General features: G+C 45.6%; 1 long non-coding RNA gene across 1 annotated transcript in view; it reads right to left on the bottom strand.

The window, feature by feature from the left end:
* Positions 1-24,102, bottom strand: part of LOC309678385 — a 38,036-nt gene extending 13,934 nt beyond the window's left edge. Inside the window, exon 1 of the long non-coding RNA XR_014269747.1 lies at positions 24,087-24,102. This is a non-coding gene — a long non-coding RNA (uncharacterized lncRNA). The remainder of the gene's footprint in view (positions 1-24,086) is intronic.
* Between the last annotated feature and the right edge of the window lie 2,431 nt (positions 24,103-26,533).

Below are 26,533 nucleotides of genomic sequence, written 5' to 3'. Positions count from 1 at the left end.
CAAGAGCAAACAAAGACGTTGAAGATGCAGAGTGATGGTCAGGAAGCATGGGGAGGAGAAAGAAATAGGGCCTTGTTGTAGCAAGGGGCTGATACAAACAGGAGATGGGGTTGTCATGCATCCACATCGCCATGTCCTGTTCTGCCTTCAGTAGCTCAAGGATTTTGTATACAGACTGAACAGTGTGCGTGGAAGAGCTTCACAAACAATTTCAACCACCAGAAAACAAGTCTTCAGCAGAAGACTCAACAAGGACAGCTGTTTCAACTTTAAAGACAAAAAAAAACAAAAACCAAAACCAAAACCACAAACTTGATCGCAGTTTAAGTCCCCACATGGAAACACGTTTTACAGCAGATTAAACCGCAGCTGTTGGAACTAAAGCTTGGTAAACAAGACCCATCAGCTTCTGGATGAAACAAAAAATTCAGGTCACAAGCCATGTACTTCAGCAAAGATCATCAGCCACTGGAACCACTTACTGAGGGCCAAGATAGTCTTCATAACTAACCATTTTTCAAATGAAGTCTGGAAGTTTTTCTTGGAGGCAAGGTACAGTTTGAGTACAGATTTATGACACGCAGGGTTAGCCCTGGGATAATTCCTACACCTTCTACCTTTGGCTTGTGACTTGCGGACCAAAGGGGCAGGTGTGGGAAGTGGCTGGGGAATGAAAAAGGGGCAGGAAAAGAAAGTAAGAGAAAGTACAGAAAAATATACAGAGGGAAACAAAGAAATCATACTGATAATGAAGTAGAATAAGTAAAAGCAGCCTAAAAAGAGAAAGCAGAAGGATGTACATAATCATTTTATTTCTTTTAGTTGAAGATGCATGGGAGGAAGAAAAGAAATGGAACATGAGAAACCAATTCTGTGCAGGAGACTGGGGCTGGAGAGGGGGCAAGCAGGTGACATGAGGGAAAAGAAAACAACTTTTGTTTGTTTGTTTCCTCAGATCACCAAGTATTTCAACAGTGAGTTTTCCTAACCCAAAACTCCCTATACCAGAGAACTCAGGTCCAGCTTGCCAAGCGGTACGCTGACCGGCCTTGTGTTGTGTAGGCAGTACACAATGCCACGTGACAATAAGCCAGAAAAATGCTAAACCTAAAACATGCCCCCAGTCACACTCACACACAGCCTGATTCTTCAAGGTGACAAATCCTTACACTTAGTGATCCCCTGTCCAAGTGAAACATGGAAGCAGATGCTCTTTTAAAGTGACTGTATTCCTTTGCATGTGGTCTTGATCAACACAGCCATTGTTTATTTACTTCATTGTTTCGAGCTCCGTGACGAGGTACAGTAGCGAAACTTTACCTGGACACCAGCTCTATGGGGGATCGGATGTGTGCAGGCGTTGCGATCTATGCGAATGGAAAGGAGACACCAGGAGACCAGATATGGATACACAAAAGCACAGGAAACAAGGGACTACCTAGCTGGGCTCTTTCTGTTGGCTTCTTTAAGCAACAGCTACAGGATCAAGTAACAATAACCAAATTAAAAGGGTTTGCCACATAACGGTGTAAGTTCCGATCTTTATAGTCAAGAGAGCTGAGGTGGTGAACTATATAGGACAGATCAAAACGTACTGACTGATTCATTAGCCACAGGGGCTTTAAAGCAGGCTGATTTCTCTCGCTTACAGCTCTATCAATGAAAGCAATCAGGCTCTCTGAACACAGCAAGAAAGTGTATTTAGGGCAGCACAGCAGGCTTCTCTCACCTCTGCTAGGCATGAGATGGTAACTTGCTGGGGGAGGCAGACAGAGGGATCAATTCCCTCATCAGATCTAAGTTTACTCCTATCTTTGCTCTAAAAAAATATCACATCCAGCCAAACACAAACAAACAGAAGCTTCTAAGTGGATAAACACTGCACAAAAGCTTACACTTTCTGCAACTAAGCACATAGGCAGAAAATACACACAGCATCATACATGTACACAAAAAGTCACAGGCAAAACTCAAACTCAGGGCAAATAAGCCTCCTAAAAGTCTTAAGTAAGTAAAACCAGGGCGTTTTGTTACCTCTCCTTCAGCTTCCACCTACATTTATGTTTCATCCACGCAGCTTCTTCCACTCGAGATTTAAAAAACAAAGAAAAAAAAAAAACCCAACATAATAACCACAGACATTCAAAGACATATTCCCTTCCTCCCCCCATCAATCCCAAATAGTCTCGTTACAACTTGTGTAATACTACTCTGGATCAGCTCAGTGATCCCCATCCTGCATTAAGTGGTCCCAAGCCGTGTTCGCTCTAGAGTTATCGGGAGGAGAGACAGAAAAAACCTTGCTCATTTATGGACATACTCGATGACTCCAGAATGACTCAAGGAAAGGGGAGTAATTCTTCCTGAACAATAAAGACAGCTGGCAGTTTACTCACGCCCCATGCAGAAAGGCTTTTAAGTGTTAAACAGCATAGTCATACAGAGAGCTATTCCTTCTCATCTGTGCGCTTCCCCCTGCTTCCAGTCACTCTGCTCCTGGGAGCTCCATTACTTGCGCTAAAAAGAGTATTCCTTTTTAATCTACCTACTGTTTTTCAGATTAATTTCACAGGATGATTTTAAAAATTTTTAAATCAAAGGAAAAAAAAAAAAGAAAACACAACATTTGACTGTAAGAAACTAACATTGTCCAAATAAGCCAGTTTTTAATATTTTTTTCTTTCTCCGTATAAAATTTCTAAACACAAAGAATGGCAAAGGAAAAAGAGAGAAATGAACAGTCAAATCCTGAGAAATCAGACTTCTTTTTTTTTTATTTCAGTTTGACAGATCTGGGTCCTGCAGTAAGACTGTCTGCCTTCAAGCTCCATGAAAGAGAGTCAATGGCATCTACATGTCAGAAGCCTGTTTTCACAACTCATTTTCAGCCTAAGCATAGGGTTAGATTTCCTTTTATTCTCATTTCCCAGATGCCACAAGAGGCTAAAATGGAACAGGAGAGCCGCTTCCTACACTAATAAGAAACTAAAAGATTAATAAAATAAAAAAAATGAGACGCCTCTCTACATCCATCATATTCATTTATTTCCACATATCATGGGAGGCAAAAGCTGTCTCCTTATTATCCTCACAGGAAACAGAAATTTATACATAAAGACAACATTTCCTAAGTGTATGAGAGACTTTAAAAAGGATTGTTGTTTCAGGAATATGGAACCTATAAAACAATATGAATAATTAAAGTTTAAAATATTTACTGGCACATGGAAAATAAAATTGCACGTCAACAGAGCATTCTAAGTATAGCACATTCAGTGGTAAATGGATTAAGATCTCATACACACTTCAGAGGAGACATCTAGGGGCGTTACAGCTTTTCTTTACGAGCTCCCAGCTTCACCTTGCCCCCCAGCACAATCATCACCTTAAAATATCAAATCCCAATCCACTTTTAGCAAACTGAGAAATAAGGTTGCACCACTCTTGCTAAGTAACAGGTAATCCTGCAGCACCAAAGACCTGCAGCTGCTAAGCAGGCAGGCTTGGTCCTACAGAGAGGTCCATAAGGAGCACTGCTGGCTGACACACTGCAGGGACTCCAGGAGCAGAGGAACCACATGCCACCCCGACACGGCCAGGGCCTCCAGGCACAGCCCAAGGAGCAGTCTCCCTGACTTCACCTTACGCCTGCACCTCACACAGCTCACCAGGCTTCACCTCGCACCATTTAGGCTGAGTGCCCCGAAGGGACCACCATCCCTACGCTCAAGCGTTCTCCTTAATCAGGGCTCTTTTGCAGATGAAGCGCCCCACGGTACCACCAGCACAAGAGACAGCTGGTCAGATGCTCACGTGTTTGCACACCCTGCTACCACCAGATGTATCCAGCCGCACATGCCACTAGTATGTCAAGATTAGGAAGGCACTGCTAAAACAGCTGGTGCCAGCCCGTGCTGGTGCGGAGCACATCTGGAGAGGAACAACAAGTATGTACTGACCCTTACATGCACACCACCACTCACATCCTTCAAAGACCCAACCGCAATCTCATGTTGCTTAAAATATAAATACCATTTGGAAAAGTCACATAATCAGGGTAAAGGGCACAGGTAAAGCAAACATACAAGTGCCCTCTGGATCTCTGAGGCCAACCCTAGCGCTGTTCATATGCAAGCAGGTGAATTTGAGAAATACTGTCATAGACTTCAACAGGTTTTACGGACCAGCACAAGTCAGTAGGAGCAGATTTCTCTTTTTGAGTGCTTTTTACAGTCACAGGGAACAGTTACGATTTCTCACAAGTGCATTTCGCCAGGTGCCAGACTTGGCTTTTCAATCTGGTGTCCTACCCCACTGCCCAGCCCCGACCACAGTGCTGCAGACTGTGCTGCCACCTCCTACCCAAGCTACATCCACCCCCCAAGAAACATACTCAGCCAGGGGTTTGTCACGGCACAAAGCGGCATTTGATTACAATCCTCAAACACAATCTGAACAATTTAGAAAGCACAAATTATAGTATTATTTACCCATTTCATTATAATGTTATAACATGCTGTCATAAGACTTTCTGCTTTCCAGTGTACATACTGGTGAACAGAATATATTTTGACCCATATACAAAGTACTGCGTGATTTTTAGGCAAAGAACAATAGGTAAAAATAAGCACAGAGTTAACACCACCTGAAATCAGAAACTTTAACTACAACTGCAACCAGCATTTGATGCACTCCAAAGGAAAGGACGTTTGCTTTCCAGCAGTGCAATAACCTGGATTAAACATCATTTGAAGTGCTGGTTACTACAGAGGTAGGCATGATTTACTGAGCTGGAGAGAAGGTTTCTAATTATTTATTTCTAGGCTTAAAGCTCTGCCTATTGCTTGATTCTTAAAAACAGCCAGCCATGCTCCTGTCTTTCTCTTGGACATGGAAAAAAATAAGAGAAAAGGAATATATACTTAAAAAAAACCCTTCTGTCCTTCCACTGTATGCCTTCCCTCCTGTAGAGGTATTTAAAACATGAAATCCTTACTCAAAATACTAAACAACTGAATCTATATAGACCCTTTATATGGATCTACATACAAGGAGTCTTAATTAAAATGGAATGCTCAGAGATCAAGTAACTTGCATCACCTTGATTTCTGATAGGCATTCACACACCAAGAACAACAACATTCAGAGCCTCCTTGAACCTTACCCAAGTTTGCACCATTGATGTGACTGCTTTTCAGAAGTTGGACTTTCTCTTAATATCCACGCTGATCATTCCACAGCTCAAGATGGTTGTCCTATTTTCTTCTACTATGTCCCCTTTATCAAAGCCCAAAATACTCTTTTATGAATGACGATAACAAGAATAAAGCAGCTTCATTCAGGACACAAGGGAATCTTGAAATGAAGAGGACTTAAACATACACCTGAGTGTTTTAGTGAATAACAGAGGATTGGGAAGCATAGAGATGCAAGTAATTTTTGCTAGGGAATGACTTTGTTCTTCACATGACAAATATTCTTCCAAAGCTGGAAACCTCTGGAGATGTTTTCTTCCATTTCTTTAGAACATCAGATTTATTACAAAGCTATCACATAGCGTTCCAATGTATTTATTAGTTTGTAAGTACTGTGCTAAAGGACAGTGGGAAACTATGAAAAAAAAATAATCTCACCATACCAATCACTACCTTAATTATTTGCCTTCGTCACAGCAGAGGCATGCTATTTCATTAAAATGGGTATGACATTGTGGGCCAGGAATAGGGAACAAAGCAAACAATCAGATGCTACTTTGCTCAGCTGCCTAGAAACTACGTAATGCATAATAAAAATATTGATCCTGCCAACAATGAAAATATTAAGGTTTACAGCACTTGCAGTACTTTAAGTATCTGTCTTTGAAGACACACTATTCATACACTTACATATCCCCATTTTTGCAGTGTTGAATCCATGGAATATTCCTTCATTACAGATTACACAGAGGTCTTAATTTCAGAGCGATTTTGAAGAGTCTTATAGCAATGAAATTACGTCTTCATGAGAGTCAAATAATCTCAGACTGAATTCATACACTGACCTCTCGGTGTATTTGCATATTGGCACTTACAGGTTTTAACCTTCAAGTGTAACCTATGGGTGTATTTTTCATATTGGCACTTAAAGACAAACAGTGAAGCAGGTAAAAAGACAACCGAGGTTTGAGGAAAAGTCTATCCGTTATGAAGGCTCCTAGGTTAACAGGCGGAGAAAAGCTTTTCCTTGCAATTCTTATAAACACTTACGGAAGTGATCTATGTTTCTAAACACAGGTGCCAAGCATCATTTTTAGATATTTCCAAGACACGTCCACACAGGACTGGCAGATGCAACACCAGACCATTGGGAAACCTATACTCTTTGAGAGTGGTGGCTCCGGGCCAGGAGAAATACCCTAGAGTGCCTACAGTGACATTCATGCGTTCAGGTACCTGAGTTGCCCCACTAGCCTCTATAGCATTTAATTAAAGCAGAGAAGATTACAACTGGGTTTAGAACCATCCTGGTCCCTTCATCGTAGCCCCTTCCAGCCAGTTCATTTGGTGGACGGCTACATGATTTCAGTGTGCAGAAAAGAAAGCTGTTTCCTCAGAGTAAATATTTGGAATACTTTGCATGGCATCAGTCTGACAAATAACTGAAGAAACTTTTCAGAACAGTGACCATGAGAGGAAGAGTGTATACTAAAAACTAAGCTGCACAGAAGGCAAGTAGAAGATAGCAGCACGAAAGGACTAGGCTTTCACAACACGTCAAGGGATTTACAACACTATTTCCCACTATCACTTTGTGAGAGATCATGGCAGTTTCTCTTTTTATTTAAAAAAAAAAAAAAAAGAGCAAAATCAGGCTCCAATATGGAAAAGCACACATTTTAAACTCAGAAGCCTATTTTTTAGGTATCAGAGACATTAATTAGCTGATACGCACGCTTTCAGAAAGCGTTTTCTACCTGCACAGAGCTGCTAGCCTGTTCTCCAAGGCCACTGCGATTACTGATGGGAACTACCATGATACCATGAACAAAGCTGACATTAGCATGGCTTAAGACTCCAAGTACTCCACCTTATCTTACCCAAGTGTTATTAAGTTTACTCTGCTCACTGGCAGGACTTTAAATTTCAAATACATACTAGGAATGAAATAGGTCAAATCAAAGCATAGCCACAGCTGATTTGTACAAAAAACACTAAGCCAAAAGGAAATGTTTTTGTTCCCCTTTGGGCTTTATTGCTTTCACCAAAGCATTTCTGTTAGACCGTCAAAAGCACATTTAATACAAAACAGAAATTAGTGTTCAGGAATCTGAAATGAAACCATGTCAGGAAAACCAATCGCTGCCAACAGGAAAGACCACGAGTAAAAATCAGCTTGAACACTTCAATTCTTCCAACTTACATTGTGAGCAATGCCCAGCAACCAAAACATACACATACAAAATAAATCAGCCTTGGCTGAAGTTTGATTTTTGCCCCGATTACATTCTTCTTCCCAAAATAACCTCTCGTCAAACAACTAAAAAGGCAGCAGTTGAGAACTGGCCAATATATCCCGGGTCTTTAGCAAGCTTACGTAGCTCCCTCCACATGCAGAAACTATCACTTCCATCACAGGAACTGCAAAGCTGTCTCTGCTAAGTTAACATCCAAACGAGCCTTAAGATAGGATCTCTACATAAATTAGAATTGCATCCAGACCTGAAGCAGGAAACTAGGGCTCCAGAGAAAAAGAAGAGAGATTGCCATCCTAAAAAGCAGGCAGCAGCTCTTAAATGCCAGTGTGAGCCCTGCGGAGAGCAGCCCTGGCTTGTCATCCTATGACAAGGCAGTGGAAAGTGTCTCGGCTGGGTACAGGAGGGAGGAAGAAGCAGAAACAACCCAACGGGTTCATGGTGGAGGAAATAAAGAAATTTGACAAACAGCAAATTCAAGATGTGAAAGACAGATCCCGGGAAGCAGTAAGTGAGGACAGGAGGTAACGTGCTGTAGGAATTTGGAGCAAGACAAGCAACAGAGAGTCCCAGAAAGTGATGGATTGAGCTGATGAACCTGCACAGCCCCCCCAGCATCTCCCCTCACACCCTCCTCTATTTCAGGCAAAATAATTTCCAAAAACCTGCTGTCTTAATTCATAGCTGAAATAATAGCAGCACCTATCGGTCACTGTTACATTCAGGTCTGCTGGCTATGTACACGATGGACTCGAGAGAGAAGAGCCACAGCCCCCACAGAGGCAGACACACTTACATAAACATAAATCCAAGAAAACCCAGGAATAGTTAAAGACCCTTTTCATTCCCTTCATGCTCCTTCCCCTCTCCCCCCATGTACTTCTAGTACAGAAGAAAAATGGTTAGAGTTACAATAAAGAAAACCTGATCTAATTACACTGGAAGTACAAAAAATGAAATACACAAAGATAGTTGCTAGTACAATTACTTCATCTATCATGCAATACATCATTAAACTTACCTGCTCATTACTGCAATTTGGCAACAGAATCAGACGCTTAAAAAAAAGCCCTGACAAAACCCACAGGAAGGGGGATGAAACGAGGAAGAGGAGGAGAAGGTGAACAAGAGAAAATTACACCAAGAGACCAAGATAAATTTGAGATGCACAAATTCACCAGTCTGAGAAGATCAACCCTTTTCTAAAGAAGATCTGCAAGCTAAAGTTTCAAGCAAAAAACTCAGTGAGGAAAAAAATCTCCACTCGGTTACCAAGTTGTATGTGCTCGGCACCACTAGAACCTGTTAAACACAGCTGCCGTCAGACGGACACCCCGGCAGAGAGGGCCTGGATCAGTGCTGTGTGTTTTTAATTCGGCTAACAATTATTCTCAGGTTTAGAAGCACACAGCTAATGAGGACTCCCTGGCTAGCCAGAGCAAACATGTATTGCGAAGTGCAGGTACTGGCTTTCTGCTGTTTATACCCTCTTTCATAGGTGTAATTCCACCAGATTTGTGAACTCCAAATATTACGTTATCTGCAAAAGACAGAGTCTTCCAAGATACGAGGTCCATTTACCAAACAGTAACATCCAAAATGCTTCCAATGTACAGAATCCCATTTTAATGTTGTTCTGGAATCAAGGCAGAAACACAGCAGGGCTCCCCTCTCATAAGAGCATATGGCATTTTAAAAAGCAGTGCATTACAAATTCCCCCAACAGCTATTGAGTCATTCAATAGAGGCTCGATTTATCTCAGTTCTGTCTCTCCTACCTAGGCACACGCTCCATAGTCAGCGACAGCAAGATTGAAGTTCCTCGTGGTCATAAGGAAGCAAGCTGTGTCTCATTTATATTAAAGATATACAGACTTCTGATGAGTTTTTCAGACACAGTCGATGACAGCTCAGCACTGCCGAGGTTAGGCACTGGCCATTGCTGGGGAAAGAACTCAAAGAACAAGAAGTTCCTTGTATGGAGCATCCTAGATCGCCTGTGTTTTACCAACACGCAAAGACCATATGTCCTGCCAAACAATTTTAGGCATACCATGTATAAAAGAAAGCATTTCAGGAAGCTGCATGGTATTTCTTTTCTGTTCATACGGAGTGACAGACCATCACAGTCCATAAATTTTCTGGTACTTCATCTCTAAATGCTTGCTAGTGAAGTGTTCGCCAGGACAGAGAGCCAGGAACTCGACTCAGATTTTATTTCATTGCTTATCATTCTGCAAAACTACTTCAGCACCCACCAGCTTCGTGCAATGGCTGTAATACCAAAAAGGCAAGCAGTACCCTGTTGTAGAGAGAACCCGCGCTTGCATTGAAATTCTGCAGGCACATACCAGCTGGCTTCTGAATGAGGTTTACCCAGCCTTTCAGGTTTTGTTTAGTGCCCTCCATGCATTGCTGGTAGTTACTGCTTCTGGCCACAGAGACTCTAAGGTACTTTGGCTGGTCGTCAGGAATTAATTCTGTGCCACAGAAACTCACCGAGAGCTGAATAGCGGAAAAATAACAAACCAACGGAAACGAGCACCAGGGTCTTTGCAGAAGCTGGGTTCAAGCTCCAGTTTTGAGGCTGATCTGTAAGGTCAACACCTTCAAAGCTTTGCTCCACCTTCTGCATGGAACATACGTGGGCTGCAAGTGAATTGTTTTCACATACTTAAAGTGGAAGATATGAAGCAGCCACTAATTAAAAGGACCCCTTGTCAGAAAAGCTAAAATACCAATACCCTTCCCGGGGTCATTCAGTCTGACGCACAGATTGATCAGTGTTGCCCTGTGCTGGAATTTGCAGCACATGAGGCTCCAGGAGCGGAACAGGCTTGCAGCATGAGTCTCCACCAAAACAGAATTACAGTGTGCACAGCTGAAGGGGATTTCAAGAGCTCACCTAACCCAGCTGCCCCCAACCTTCAACAGCTAAGCTTCTCCATCACCTTTAACTTCTCTTCTTCATCATGAACACTAATTTCTTATCCTCCATCCATATTTTGCATGGTGACATAAGGAACGAGCAGGAACGGCCAGAATTTACATTCTTTGGCTCTCCCCTGCCCCCTGCCCACATCTCGTAAGGGTGCATTTCCCACGAGGGACCCAGCACTCTAGTCCCCAGTGCAGGATCACCAAACCCCAACCCTTCCCACAGGCATCTGCCAGGATCTTTTCTTTGTGTGTTCCTTCCAGCAACAGAGATTTCACAACTCCCATTTGGCAACGGAAAGCTTTTTCCAAAGCTTTCCAGCTCTCCCGTCTGCATCTTAAATCCATAACTTCTTGTCCTCTCTACAGCAGGCATGTAGAGCAGTTCACTCCCTTCTCTGCAGCAGGCTTTCAGATGTTCTTCTGTAGAACAACTTTCATTCTGTAAACTTTCCTTTCGGTAATGTTTTCTAGGCATCCCTGTGAATTTTTTCCCTCAATTTTTCTTACAGCTTTGTCAGTGGGCAAAGGTGTTTCTTAAAAGGCAATGCCTTCATTTGCATGCCATAGTCCAGCTCATGCCAAGAAGAACCATTTCACAGAAGCGTGTATGCATCCCCATCTACTGTGCTTGCTTTTTTCTTTTGGGGTCAGAGAGAACAGGAAGGTTTGGAGTTTTTGTGCAACCATGTAAGACTGACTCACATTCAAGTTTGCAAACTGCTAAGTGAAAGCACTACGTTTTTGGTTATTATCAAACCAGGTATTTGGTAGGAATACAGGCAAGCCTGGGGCTTTCTTTTCATCAGATGTTTTGCCAACCTACCTGTGTTAATGAACAGCATTAAAGAAGAGACTCCAGCATAAGTTTAGAGGCACAAACGAATGTAGGCAATGATATCACCAAAACTGAGGCTGTTGTGGTTGATCTTATTAAAGGAGAGGGATTAAGAGTACCAGCAAACAGACTCCTCCCTTCCAGACTAAATTGCAATCCCACTAGAAAAGATGCTGCCAACCTTACTTCAGTGTTGATATTCCTATTGGACTGGGGAAGAGCAAGGAGCCAGCTAGATAGGAGGTAAGCAGCCAGTTTTCTATGCCTGTGACAAAATGCTCCCACCCAGGAGTACTCCGCTATTCCGCTACTCCCCATGCTGGAGCAGACAGGAACCTGAACACACAAGAATATGGCTCTGTGCTCTCTTTAGGGACCCAGATCTCAGGAAAGTTAAAGCTGATCAACAAGAAAAGGACAGGCACGCTGGAGGAGAGGAAAAATGAGGAAAAAAAAAAAAAAAAAAGGAACGCTGTGTGTTATTTTAGGTCACTCAGTAAAACCAAAGCATCTGCATAATGCTGCAAGGTTCATATTTAGAGCTGAATTCATGAGGTTCAGAAAGGGAGCTTACAAACGCCACAGTATGCTTCAGACCATTCTTAAAGCTTTTTGGCCTGAACCTATCACTTTAAAAGCCAGCAATTTTTTCACCAAGCCCACCCTTCCCACACTCCTTGTCACAGAGCAGCGATACAGTAGACATTTCTCTCCAAACAAATTAAATCCACTTTTTCTTGAAGGAGGAGGGTCAGGAGGATGAGGGCACCACACTTTTAAAAAGGACATTAAAAAATAATTATGCTAAACCACGTATCAGCACAAATTAAAGAGAGACAGTAAAATGCCTGCTTTCAAATTGCTTAAATATTCAATTAAAAAAGCCATCTAGGCAAAGTCTTATTAAAGCACATCAACTAAGGAAATGCTCATTAAACAAATCTGAAACCCATGTTCTTTTCAGATATTCCTTCACTGAAAAATAAGTCTTCACTCTGCCATTATTAACCTGATCATGTCCTCAACGAATGTGCCTGCCTTCGCAGCAGCAGTGGATGTGAAGAGCAACCAGTGCTAACTTCAAATGCAACACCAAGTGCTCCTCACACAGAAACACATCCTCTGCCCTTCTCAGGCCCAGCAAGCCAAGTTATCCATAGATAACCCTTCCCAGTAGTTCATAGCTTCCTCTGGGATCCATCAAGACAGCTTTTTGAACTGGTGCTAACTGGAAGAATTAGTGCAGGTGGATGTAAAGTCCTCCCTTTCCACCTGTAATGCCCTGAAAGAAAATCAAAGGTTCAACCTTCAAACCAGACCTACCATATGGGTGCTTGACAAATACTGAGATCACTGCATTTGTAGAAAATGTTTAAGGTTTAGGACATAAAAAAAATGACAGAAAAGTAAAACAATGCAAGGGAAAAAGAAAGAAAAGGATTATATCACTTTCTTTTGCTGTAGAGAAAGGTACAGGCACATTACCAGAAAGAGGTAAGGCTCATAGTGGGTTGCATACACCAGGTCCAGTTATTTAAGTGATGATGAACACCGTCTATTTGGTTTTTGCTATGAAATATAACCAAGATGATGCTGTGAAGGCCAGTTCATCAAACTTTGTTTTTTTTCCAGTAAAGCTAATGATACCTTCGGATCTTGGAAAGCTACAAATCCTATTTTCCAAGCTACTACATAAAATTCCCTTTAATATCATCACCCCTTCAGTCAGCTCCCTTTCTCCACCATAATATTGCTACTGAAAAGCCAATATACTACTCCAGCAGTATACTGTATACTGTAAAAATCCCATAGTACACGGTTAGATTAAAATTAAGCTTTTCAGCCAGTAAAGCTTCCTTCCTTATTGATAAGCTTTTGCTAGCAACTTACAAATTAAAAAAAAAAAAAAAAAGACAAGTACCATAAAGAGGGCTTCTGTACAGACACAGCTGCATCCAGGACAGCTTGCTAGCAGTGCACGTCTAATAGCATAAGCATACACACATGTTTAACGGACACATCTTCATTCTAAGACTGCGCTCCAAACCCTTCCCATGAATAAAGGTTATGGTCCTCAGTTCACAGCCATGGGTACAGCTGCAACAAGCAAGCAACAAGCTATTTTAACCAAAGTTATAATGTGAAGTGCAAGGCTGAGTGCCTTTTCTAGGGCTGAGCAGGACCCGGGCAGCAAACAGGCATGTCTGTACCAGGTCAGAGCCAAGGTCCATCCAGTCTCACGACACATCTCCCGGCAGTAGCCAGCAACTGATGGCCAGGGAAGAGCAGAAGACCCAGGCAAGCATATTGCAACCTTGCTGCTGCTTAACCTCCCAGCATCAAGCAATTTGCAGCCAAGGCACTTCTCAAGGTAGGAGTAGTGTCGCTGCCTTCGGAGTTCAGCTTAAGACACGCTGCTGTACGGTTGTTAGAAAATGAATGCAAACTCAGTCCTTTCACAGTAGCAGAGGGAAGGGGCTCGTTGAGTGTTTTCTGATGAGTATTTGGGCAGGAAAGCTTGAAACGAATCCAGCAGTGTTTGGCAGCAACAGCTCTTGCACCATCACAGAAAGACGTTGGGGAAAAATGCAACTGGGGAGTTAAGCTGGCCAGTTCAGTTTCCACCATCAAAAAAAATTCAACCTGAGAGGACAAACCAGAGTGAACAGAGACTGCTAAAAGGCATGGCACTCTGTCCCTTGAAGAAAAGCTGGCCGTAGGGTGGCCAGGAAAGCAAGATTTCTTTGGCCAAGAAATCAAAGACAAGATGAAAACCTCAAAACACAAAATACAAAGAACCACCTTGATGCCATGATCCCAGTGATGAGGGCGTTTTACTGGAAACGGGTGGAAACGAGTAAGGATCTGTAATCTGGCCCAAAGTCCCAATGCTGCTTATAATTTTAGCCAAAGGTACTTTACAGGTAAAGTGAATTCATTACAAAAAAATCCTTAAAATAGAGACAAGAGCCCCGTGCTCCCTAGGAAGAAAGGACCCCAACCGTCTGTACCATGAGCAACCCCAGGAAGCTGTCTGAGGAACCAGAGGCATCACCTTCTGCCATGACCACCAGAATGAAAACCAATACTGCTCTGCCGGCCTGGGCAGTTTGGGTCACAGCATCTTCACTGACTTCAAGAAATGAAACCCTTTCTTTCCCTTTGGTTTCAGCCATATGGATGCGAGAGAAGCCGTTCAGCTCAGACAGGCTGGTAGGGAGTCCAAGACTGCAGGAAGGTATTTGGAGGGAGGGGGGCCATGGAAAAGCACACACTATGCAGCATAAAGTTGGATCAATCAATCACAACTGCAACTGGGAGATGAACGCTTGCATTAGACATTAAAGATGTATAGCCATCAACTGTATAGCCACGCATCTCTGCTCAGCTGGGAAGAGGAACAGCATTCTCACTGAAACCTGACTGAACGCTACCAGTCAGGCTAATGGGTTTAAAAATCTACCTTTATCATATAAACTGATTATAGCTGTGTTATTTACCGGTGTGTGAGCCATTATGAAAATCTGGGTCCATAAGCAGTCTAGTCTGCATCACCTCCAGGAACCTGAAAGCTGACCCAGCAGGAGAAGACTGAAAACTGGTAACACTAAACCATCATATGAATTATGTTAAGAGGAAAGACAGGCTGTTTCTGAACGGGCACATAATGCACACATTTCCACCATCGCGTTCCCCTGAAAAGACCAAATCTGCATTCGAAGTACCGACAACTTCGAATCTCCAGGAAAAAAAGCGTTCTTTGTACAGAGTCAAGCTTAGGCAAATCTTGCAACAGTAATTACAGACACTGCCTCCCCAAGCCATCTGCTGTGGCATTTATAACTCCTGGAAGGGCAGCAGGCAGAGCTGGTGGAAAAGAAGAAGAGACACGCAAATCTCAGCAACCAAAGCCAAGCTGTGCAGAAAAGCTGTGACATTGGCCTGACCCGAATGGGAACTTACATCCTGCTTATCCAGACTTCCATCAGCTTACAGATACCACCAGTGTTTATGTAGCAGAGGAAACAGCTGGATCTGCAGCCTTTTTGGATCAAAGCGAGTTAGAAGACCAGCATCAAGGCAACTCGTAACTTTGAGCAAGCCCAGCCTGGCAAGAGCCCAGCAGAAAGAGTCCCACCAGGACCTCATCCCACAAATGAGCAAACTTGTGCTCTGAAGCCAGTCTGAGCAACCCAGCTTTCACACGGACAGCCTTTACAGACACCAGCACAGCCAACAGCTCTGCACATCTTTCCTCCAAGAAGTGATGCCACTAACATGGGCAGAATAATTTAGAACAAGCTAAATTCATCCTTTATGAGGAAGCGTAGGGTCCAGCCTGATGTATGCACCTGCATGCTGATGACTACTGCACCTGCAAAATGTTTTCAACAGCACAGGCACAGCTCAAAGAAGAGGCAGAAAGATGTGCTCACCCACCCCTTGTTCACACAATCACAAGTTTTAGCAGTGAGCCAAGCCGCGAGCGCTTTGAAAATCCCACTTTCGCAGTACAGCTGGAGACAATGCCGATTAATTGTTTTGCCATCCATAAAAAATTACTACAATACTCACTTCATAGGGTTGTCACAAGGATTATTTAACATCTCTGAAGAGCTCTGAAGAAGAAATAGTGGCTATTGTTCTGAGTACCATAGAATTTGGAAAGATCTCACATGAATTTTGCACGATCATGCATGTGTGACAGTTGCAGCAGCAATATATTATTTTTCTCCACAAAAAAAAGCCTCACAGAAGCTCATTTACTCTGGACAACACTTTAGTCAGAAATGTATTTCGGTTTGCTCGTTAATATATCCTAAATAGATATCAACTTTGACTATTTAATTAATAGATTCAGGTGCTGTTTCTAGTCTTTCTTAATTAAGGGAAACATTGCATTTTTGACAAAGAACTGAGTTTAGGCTGTCAGGGCTCCTAACAAACACACTATAATTACCTAAGTAATGGTAACGCACGAGAACAATAAAAGGGGAGATGGGGGAGCAACTAAAAATTTCACTGAAATCACATTTCCTTCACAGCAAATGAGAACGTCTGTCTGCATGGAGAAGAGGTGCTACACACAGAAAGAGGCCAATGTCATACCAGTTATGCCTGACCATTAAAGAGCTCAACCCTGATGCAGAAACACTAGAAAGGTTTTAAATAGTTTTTTTCCATGAATACACAAATACACAGGAGGTGATGGATTCTAAATGTTCTGCCATACACTCAGATCCACCTCTTCTGTAACGAAAAAGTCTTTAACTGCAGTTAAAGACAGTAAGAAGAGATTCTTTAAGTATATCAATAGAAAAAGGAAGACTAGGGAAAATGTAGGCCCACTGGTGAATGAGACAGGTGCCCTAGTGGTGGAAGACACAGAGAAGGCAGAGTTACTGAATGCCTTCTTTTCTTCGGTCTTCACTACTAAAGCTGTCCCTCATGAATCCCATACTCTGAAGGCAAAGGGGAAGGTCTGGAGAGGGGAAGATTTTCCCTCAGTTGAGGAGGACCGGGTCAGAGACCACTTGGCCAAGCTGGACATTCATAAGTCCATGGGCCCTGATGGCATGCATCCGCGAGAGCTGAGAGAGCTGGCGGATATTATTGCTAGACCACTCTCCATCGTCTTTGAACGGTCATGGAGAACAGGAGAGGTGCCGGAGGACTGGAGGAAGGCTGACATCACTCCCATCTTCAAAAAAGGCAAGAAGGAGGACCCAGGGAACTACAGACCGGTTAGTCTCACCTCTGTCCCTGGGAAGGTAATGGAGTGGCTCATTCTGGATGTCATCTCCAAACATGTTGAGGAACAGGAAGTTATTGGAAGTGGTCAACATGGATTTACCAAGGGTAAATCATGCTTGACCAATCTGATAGCTTTCTATGATGTTATAACTGGTTGGCTGGATGAGGGGAGAGTCGTGGATGTCATCTACCCTGACTTTAGCAAGGCTTTTGACACTGTCTCCCATAACATCCTCATTAGGAAGCTGAGGAAGTATGGGCTAGATGAGGCGACAGTGAGGTGGATTGAGAGTTGGCTGTGGGACAGAACTCAGAGGGTTGTGATCAGCGGCACAGAGTCTAGTTGGAGGCCTGTAACCAGTGGTGTCCCCCAGGGGTCAATACTTGGTCCAGTTTTGTTTAATATATTCATTAACGACCTGGATGAGGGGACAGAGTGTATCCTCAGCAAGTTTGCTGATGATACCAAACTGGGTGGGGTGGCTGACACCCCAGAGGGCCGTGCTGCCATCCAGCGTGACCTGGACAGGCTGGAGAGCTGGGCAGAGAAGAACCTAATGAGGTTCAACAAAACCAAGTGCAAGGTCCTGCACCTGGGGAGGAAGAATGCTAGGCACCAGTATAGGTTAGGGGCAGACCTGCTGGGAAGTAGCTCAGAGGAGAAGGATCTGGGGGTCATGGTAGACAGTAAATTATCCATGGCCCAGCAATGTGCCCTTGTTGCCAAAAAGGCCAATGTAATCCTGGGCTGCATAGGGAAGAGTGTGGCCAGTAGGTCGAGGGAGGTCATTCTCCCCCTCTACTCTGCACTGGTGAGGCCACAACTGGAATACTGTGTCCAGTTTTGGGCTCCCCAGTTCAAGAGGGACAGGGAACTGCTGGAGCGAGTCCAGCAAAGAGCAACTAAGATGATTAAGGGCTTGGAGCATCTCCCTTATGAGGAAAGGCTGAGAGAGCTGGGACTCTTTAGCCTGGAGAAGAGAAGGCTGAGGGGAGACCTTATTAATGCTTACAAGTATCTAAAGGGTGGGTTGAAGGAGGATGGAGCCAGGCTCTTTTCAATGGTTCCCAGTGACAGGACGAGGGGCAATGGGCACAAGTTAGAACACAGGAAGTTCCGTTCAAATATACAGAAAAACTTCTTTATGGTGAGGGTGACAGAGCACTGGCACAGGCTGCCCAGGGAGGTTGTGGAGTCCCCTTCTCTGGAGATTTTCAAGACCCGCCTGGATGCAGTCCTGAATAACGTGCTCTGGGCAATCCTGCTTTAGCAGGGGAGTTGGACTAGATGATCTCTAGAGGTTCCTTCCAACTCTGAAAATTCCGTGATTCCATGATTCCGTGAAAATTTCTACCATTTCACACCAAAAGTGTAAGGAATATATATGCCCTTTCATTCTCATAAAACATAGGGAGCTCAACACCAACTTCAAGGATAAGCATTTTTTTTTCTAATGAGCAGTCTCAAACTACAGCAGTAATCACAATTAGACAACAAAGCTGTACCCAGGGCGAAGACTCATCTGGCTGAGAGAACTACCATTTACACTACACAGAACTTCAAAGGATCTTTAAACTCTTTGGGACACTGACTACATCTTTTGTTTGGAAAGCAAACACCACATTATCGATACTACTGCAAGATAAACAACAGTATTAGGACTAGTCAGTACACCGGCTTTCATTCCCCACATTCCCCATCCAAGATGCAACAGAAAGTTTCCTCTCTTCTTTATTTCATCCTAGCTCTCTACCAAGGGACTGGCACCTATGGGTGCACAAACATGCAGCATTGCAGTAGCAAGCCTCTCAGAGCCTAGGTCCCAAGTTCACTGATTCCCAGAGGAAGCAGCAGACCAAAAATGATGTGCCTGCTCCCCCTACAAAATACATAAAGGAAGTTGCATGCCTGAGAATAGCAAATGGGGGCGGGGGGGAGGGCAGGAGGGAAGCTACATGAGCAGCTGGGCTGATTTAGCAATACCCAGCCAGGACATGTACCTCAATCCCAGCTTTCCCCAGGTTTATGTCAGGTAGAGATCCACAACTTTGGGGGAAAGTTCAGGGTGCCGAGACTATACCAACCCTCTCATAAAACAGGCATAAACTGATCAGCTCATTTGCCCATCAGTCGGATGGGCAGCATCCGCACATAGTCTGACTTGTATATCGTTTCAATACAGTTTTCCTTGTCTTTTCCCTGGGAAGTATCATAACCTCCACCCTGCACTTCCTTGGTAATGCACGAGGGCACCCTGGCACAGCCGGTCACCACGCTCTCCTCCTAAAACTGTTTGGATTTTGCATGGGTTTACAGACAGAAAAAAAAAAAAAAAAAAAAGAGTCCCTGTGGCTCTCAGTTCCTTTTTACAACACTGAATACCCATTTGGACAAGGACAAGAACCCAAGCCTCCTGCTTCCCAATATGAATGCCCTGTCTACTAAACTGCCCAGTTATGCTGTTTACCCCAAGCAAAGTTAGACAGCTACAGATAAAGACACAGCAGAAGGAGGTGCTGTTGTGAAGGCCTGGATCCAAAGGTGGCAATCCTAGATCGGTCTTTACAAAAGAGAGAAGCATGTCTTTCATTTTTGCTATGACTTGTGTGGAAAAGCTGGAAGTGCCCAGCTTCTCACCACTGTCATGTCTTGCATACTCCTAAATGTGTCCAGGCTCAGAGACACAAGAAAATTTTACAGGTAAATCATAAGCATCCACTGATTTTAGAAGCATTAAAAAAATATATAATATGTAAGCAAGGGGTTTTCTCCTTTTTAACCATTTGAAATTTGGATTTCTGCAATTGGTAAACCAAATAGGAGACAAAGATTATTGGTTTGGTGCACCAGCAAATTAAACACTTCCTAGATTATCCTGATTTTACCTATAGGTGCCTGTGTTCTGGTGATAATCAGTCCCCAACTTAGGTGCTGACTCACTCCTGGAATCCTGACATGATCACGCAGCAGATGGCAAATTGATTTTCATGTAACACATCATTTAAGAGTATCTTCATCATACATGCAGTAGAGGCCTTGAGATTGGTGTTTCTTTCTCTCATTTTATGTTGGTTAATATCACAGCTAAACAAGAAATTTGGATAACGCCTTCTAGTGCCTTTCCATTCCCTTCCTTTTAGTTTTACTTAAAAAGATGTTATTGATTACTGTCATGGTTTAACTCCAGACAGCAGCTAGGACCACGCAGCCGCTCACGCAGTTCTCCCCTTTCCCCCCAGCAGGGTAGGGAGAAGCAGGAGAAAAGGAGGGGACAAGAAAGGAAAAAAAAACCCTCATGGCTTGAGGTAAAGGCAGTTTAGTAGAACAATAATAGAAAAAGGAAAATAATAATAATAATGGTAAAAGACTATACAAGGTAAAGTAATACAACACAAGTCACTCTCACTGCCTGGTGAATTGGCTGCCCAGCCTGTCCCAAGCAGCGATTGTGGATTCTCACCCCCAGGCCAACCCCCATTTATATACTGAGCGTGATGGCTTTTCCGTTGTTCTGTCCATGCTCCTTCTCAGCTTCTGTTGGAAGCTGAAAAAAGTCCTTGGATGGTATAAACATCACCTAGCAACAACTAAAACCAATATGCATTATTGACACTCCTGTCATACCAAATCTGAAACACAGCAACCACTAGAAAGAAAACTAACTCTATCCCAGATGAAACCGGGACAATTACTTATGAAGAGCTACCCACAAGCAAAAGATCCCTGGTATTAGCCTGAAACACAAGCACAAAGAGAGAAGCCTTATTACTAGGGGCTCAGCACCAGAAGGTGGTTGAACAGTCTGAGGTACAGTGAAATTTTAGGTTCCCTTTTCTTTTTGTCATTTCTTTTGTTCTTTATCCTGTAATGCTCAAGGTACCAATTGCCTAGTCACCTGTTCTTTGTTCAAGCACTGACTACAGACGAACATGCATGAACCAACACTCAGTATTAACACTAAAAAAAAAAAATAAAATCATTGAAATAACAGGACATTTTTAGCCGTTACAGATGATAATCTGGAGAACGGATTGAGAGCAGCCCTGAGGAGGACTTGGGCGTGTTTGTTGATGAAAAGCTCAACATGAGCCGGCAACATGCACTCCCAGCCCAGAAGGCCAACCACAGCCTGGGCTGCATCAAAAGAAGCGTGGCTACCAGGTCAAGGGAGCTGATTCTGCCCCTCTACTCTGCTCTCTTAAGACCCCCACCTGCATCCAGCTCTGGAGCTCCAACATAAGAGGGACATGAACCTGTTGGAGCAAGTCCAGAGGAGGGCTACAAAGATGATCCAAGGGCTGGAGCACCTCTGCTGTGAAGACAGACTGAGAGAGTTGGGGTTGTTCAGCCTGGAGAAGAGATGGCTCCGGGGAGACCTTATAGTGGCCTTTCAGTATCTAAAGGGGGCCTACAAGAAGGCTGGAGAGGGACTTTTTACAAGGGCACATAGTGATCAGACAAGGCGTAATGGCTTCAAACTGGAAGAGGGTAGATTTAGAATAGGTATTAGGAAGAAATTTTTCCCTCTGGGGGTGGTGAGGCACTGGAACAGAAAAGCTGTGGAGGCCCCACTCCTGGAGGTGTGCAAGACCAGGGTGGATGGGGCTTTGGGCAACCTGGTCTAGCAGCAGGTGTCCCTGCCCCTGGCAGGGGGGCTGGAACTAGATGATCTTTAAGGTCCCTTCCAACCTAAACTATTCTATTATTCTATAATTATCTTTGTCAGTATCTTGGCCATTCCTATGAAGAATTATGTTCTTATAAGCAAAAGGAACAAGACTGAATACAACCTTTCTTGGGTTTTTTTAGCATTTGCATAACCTGTAGAAGCAGCCTACCATAATTTACAGCTATCATAAGTTTAGTACAGGTGAATTCACTACAGTTAACAGCAATACTTTATTCCCACCAGTTCCCCACAATATGTAAGCCTCAAATCCAATTATTCTGTAATAGGTTTGTAAGTAAACAAAACACCATTTAGGATTTGCAAACAATGCATCATTCTGCAAACTGAGGCAGAAAGAAAAAAAAATGAAGCTAGCACAGGCCTGTGCAATAGTTTTGTTTTGTAATAAGATTAACACAGGGCAGAAAGCTTTGGCTCTGGCTGGGAAAAGAACATACACTTTGTGCTAGTACAGTTCGTTGTAACTGTAAGTGGAATTTTGTCCAGTTTATTAATGCACCTCTTCAGAGATAAAAGAAATCACACTGGGAAGAGGAAACAGCTTCCTTATTCCTCTCCAACATTACCTCAACTAAAGCCCATCCTGGTTTCAGCCCTTGTCAGGTACAACTCGCACACCCTAAACTAAGCTATCTGTAATGTACTGTTAAACTGCAGTACAAAGTTGTGATAAGTGGTCCTGCCATTTTAATCATGCTCAGCAGGGACAATCTGGTCAGGTGTTTTTCCTGTGCTTGTTGAATTCAAGCTATATTTGGAGACCAACTGTTCTCTATCCTGCTTTCTCCAATTAAGTGTGTGTACAGGGTGGAGAGGTGAAGGTAGGAATTAAGAGAGAACAGGATAATGAGACTTCTTAAGAGTACATAAGATTGCCCTTTAAAAAGGTTGAAAAAAGGCACTGAATGCAACGCACATAATTTTAATCACGAAGGTTCGGTAACAATAGCATAAAGGGGGAGAAGATTAGAGTACACAGAAAGGAACCAAAAGCCAAGACTCCTGTGAAAGTTACAGGAAAGACCAGAACGTTTAAATCATCTCAGGTACAGCTGCAGTCTTGAAAGAAAATGAATGGAAACTGTACGGGTTTTACTGCTTGTAGAATCAAGCTTGAAAAAAAAAAATATAGGTACCTATCTGTGATTATGTTGAACTTTGCCCAAGTTCAAGCAAAGAGCCTCAAGTGAAGAGCGTCACTGTGAAAGAAACACTGCCAAGACAAGTGGAGAGCTTACTGCTTTACTCTCAAACATGCTTGTACGTATCAGCAATTCACTGATGGCACACATGCAACCTTGGACTCTAGCCTATTTCCCTTAGAGCGGGAAAGGCCATGAAGTTTATTTTGGACTTGAAATTAATGAGTTTGATAACATGATGAGGTAATGACATTATTATTGCTTTGAAGTAGGAGCAGCAAGATTACTGCAAACTCTGCTGCTTTCCTTTCTCATCCCACACCTGCTCTCTACCTAATCAAGGAGGCAAGATGAGAATTCAAAGAGGAAAAAATATTGGAGGGGAAGAATACACAAGTGAGGCATCAAATAGGTAGCACTCAGTCTCAACACAAAAGTTCCCTTAGAATACGGTGCATGAAAAGCAATAAGGGGATAATCAATGTGCCCACTGATTTAGGTGCCTACACATTAGGTTAGCAGCTTATTAAATCCATCAGCATCATCTGAACAGAATCCAGGCACAACAGCATCCTATTTGGTTGCCGCTCTCAGATCAATAGGCTTTGCTCTTCTCCATTTTGCACTCGCAAGCCGTGCACCCAGGTACAGCCTGGCTCTTCGGAAACCGGCTTTCCTTCTAGATTTTGTTTGTTTGTTTGTTTGATTTCTTTTGTTTTGTTTTACACCGCTCTCCCACTTTCCCCCTCCTCCCTCCCTCCCTCCCTCCCTCCCCACAGGCTCGGCTGCCACCCCCCCAGCAGCGAGCCGCCAGCCTGCGCCTCCTTCCCTCCGCACCCCGCGGGGAGGGCGTCCATCTCACCCGGGAGGGGAAGACGCCTTTCAGCCGGGGCCCGGCCGCGCCGCCGGGACCATTGTGCCCTTCCCGGCGCCGCCGCCATCACCCCCTCCCCAACCCCCCCCGGGTACTCCCCGCCGCCGGGCCCGGCCCGGCCGCCCCCCCCTCCCCCCCGTCCCCCGCCCGCCGGCGCACAAAGGCGACTCCTGTCGCCGCCGCAGCGAAGGGGGGGGGGGGGGGGGGGGGGGGGATGAGCGGGGGGTGGTTGGGGCCTTCCCTAGAGGGGCGCCCGGCGGAGCCGCCGCCACCGGCAGCCTGAGGGAGCGCCGAGGCGGGCGGGGGCCGCCCCGGCCGGCGGAGGGCTGGCAGGGCACGGGCAGGGTCCGCCGCCTGCCTTCCCCCGGCACCCGCGCCTCGCCGGCGGAGCGGCACCAACCTGCAGTCCTCGCCGCCGCCGCCTCCTCCTACACCTCCTCGAGAAGAGCCGGAGCTGCCTCTGCCCGCCTCAGCCTCCAGCCCCGGGGCGGGCGGCCTTGCCCGCCTCCGCCTGCTGCTGTCCGCGGTACCCCCCCGGCGGCGGCGGCGGGCTGGCTCGGCGCCGCTGCCCTCGGGAGGCGGGGAAGGGGCGAGCGGGGCGGGCGGCGGCTGCGGGAGCCTGGCTCATTGAGTGCGGCAGCCCCAGCTGTCGCCGCCGCTGCTCCCCGCAGCCGCTACTTCCTGTGCAGCGATGGTTCAGTTCCTCCCGGGCGGCGGGGGGCGGAGGAGGAGGAGAGGGGGAAGGTCGGGTCAGATAACGGGGGCGGCAGCGACCGCCGCCGCCGCTCCTCCCGCCCTCCCCTCTCCGACCCGGCCCCACCCTGCCCCGGCCAGCGCGGCGGGACCCCCGCCGACCGCTCTCGCCGCACCGCAAAGCACCGCACCGCGGCGGGACGCGACGCGGCGGAGCCGCCCGCCCCGCGCCCAGCCGCCGCCTGCGCCCCCCCGCCGCGGGGCGGCCGCCAGGGGGCGCCCGCCGCTCCCGCCCGAGGCGCCCCTCACGGCGGCCCCGCTCCTCCGGCGGCCGTTGGCGGCGGGCGGGGGAGCGAGGGGAGGCGGTGTGCCCAGCCGGCGGGTGCGGGGTCGACCGCCCGGACCGGGGAGGGGAGTGCGGCGCTCCCGCGTCCCCACCGCTCGGCCGGGGCCGAAACGCCGCTCCCCGCTGGGGAAAGCCCGCTCCCCCGCCTTGGGGAGCGGCGGCGCCTGCCTACCCGGCCCCTGCTTGAGGAGGGGGAGCCGCCTCGCCCGGGCGCTGCTCCTCACCCGAGGCGGGGCTCGCTTTGCCGCTCGCTGCCCTCAGGAGGGGCGGTCGCTGTCCTCCCGCCGGCCTGGCGGCGCGTCCCGGGAGGTGCGGAGGTCTCCCCCCGCTCGCCGGCCTGGCCCGGCCCCGCCGCCCCTCGGGGCTGCGAGCGGCGGGGCGGGGGTATGGGACTGCCGGGGAAGTGTAAGTGAAGCCCCCCGGTACGTACATACAGAGGGGTCGGGGGAGTCTGTGTGGAAGAGACGCGAAGATGGCAGCGGCAGGAATCAATAACGGAAATTCTCAGTAACGCAGGAAAGCGCCGCGTAACGCTGTTAGTACATAAAAAGACAATCCCGGGGCCGAATGCAGGAGAAAAAAAAAAAAAAAAAAGGGTTGAAGTGGGGCTGTGGGGGTGGCGGCCCGCCTGCAGCTAAGTGGGGTGCCCCGCCAAGGGCTGGACTTGGGGGGAAGCTCTTCGTGAAAGGAGCAGGCTGTCACCTAGGTTATTTGATTTCGAACAAGTGTAATGCTCGGGACTGACAATCTCTTTTGTGTTCCTCCAGGCTGGAGCAACCTGGTCTAGGGGAAGGTGTCCCTGCCCGTGGTGGGGGGGTTGGAACTTGCTGATCTTCAAGGCCCTTTCCAACCTAAACCATTCTATGATTCTGTGTCCCATAAAGAAGCAGGTCAGAACATACCAGAATACAGGTTTGGTCCATTTTTCAGAATAAGTTTTGAATGATAACGTTCTTGTTTGAAATCTTACTCGCTCTCTTCAGGGTGTGACAGGACTGCATGTGGGGGCTGCGGCAGCTGCGTTTGTTCTGGCCAGAGAAATTCAACTCAGTGAGGCTTTCATGGGCAAGAATGAGTAGGAGTAGGGAGGTCTTCCTCTCCTTTCCCGGGTGCAGCATGAGGAAGTGTCAAAGCTTGGAAGTTACAGATTTCTTATATCAAATCTTTAAAATTCAAGTTACATTTTCAAATACCAGTATCTAGCGTTAGCCTTCAAGCTCCTTACTGATGCCGCTAAATAAATGGTTTTACTTTTCAAGGTGATGAGAACTTGCAACTCTCAAAAGTTTTTGTTCAAGACTGCAGGTGTTCATTACCTCTGAAAATCAGTTCCTTTTATTTGGTTCCAGAATACGGATTTTGAGGAGGCCAGTGTTAGGCAGCAACATGGAAAGACAGCGGTTGTTATGCTCTGGATCATCATAGTAAAGTAAATACTACACTCAGCAGTTATGAGATACCTGTGGAAAAAAAAAGGGGGGGAATTTTAACAGTTATTTGGGCTCCAAATGTTCCCCTCTTTTGCCTGCAGTATGTGACATTCAGAACATCTAACCACGACCTACTTTAGCAAAGTACACACAAGTAATATCTAAATATGTTCTGTGTTTACTTGAAGTGCCATGAAATCCCTTAATTGTCGCGCTTTTACTATGGTTGCAGAGCTCACTACTGGTTTCCTGTTGTACGTAAGTTCACGTAAGAGGCAGAGATTCTGCCCTTAGATCAGGTGCACATGCAGTGTTTTCTTCCACCTCTATCTCCTCCAGCACGGCCCCTTTACTGGCACTTCTGATCAGCCTTATCTA

Source organism: Vanellus vanellus (assembly GCF_965231255.1).
Source record: "Vanellus vanellus genome assembly, chromosome: 1".
Taxonomy (NCBI): Eukaryota; Metazoa; Chordata; class Aves; order Charadriiformes; family Charadriidae; genus Vanellus; species Vanellus vanellus.
The sequence above is the reverse complement of the archived record's forward strand: the minus strand, read 5'-3'. Positions and strand labels throughout refer to the sequence as shown.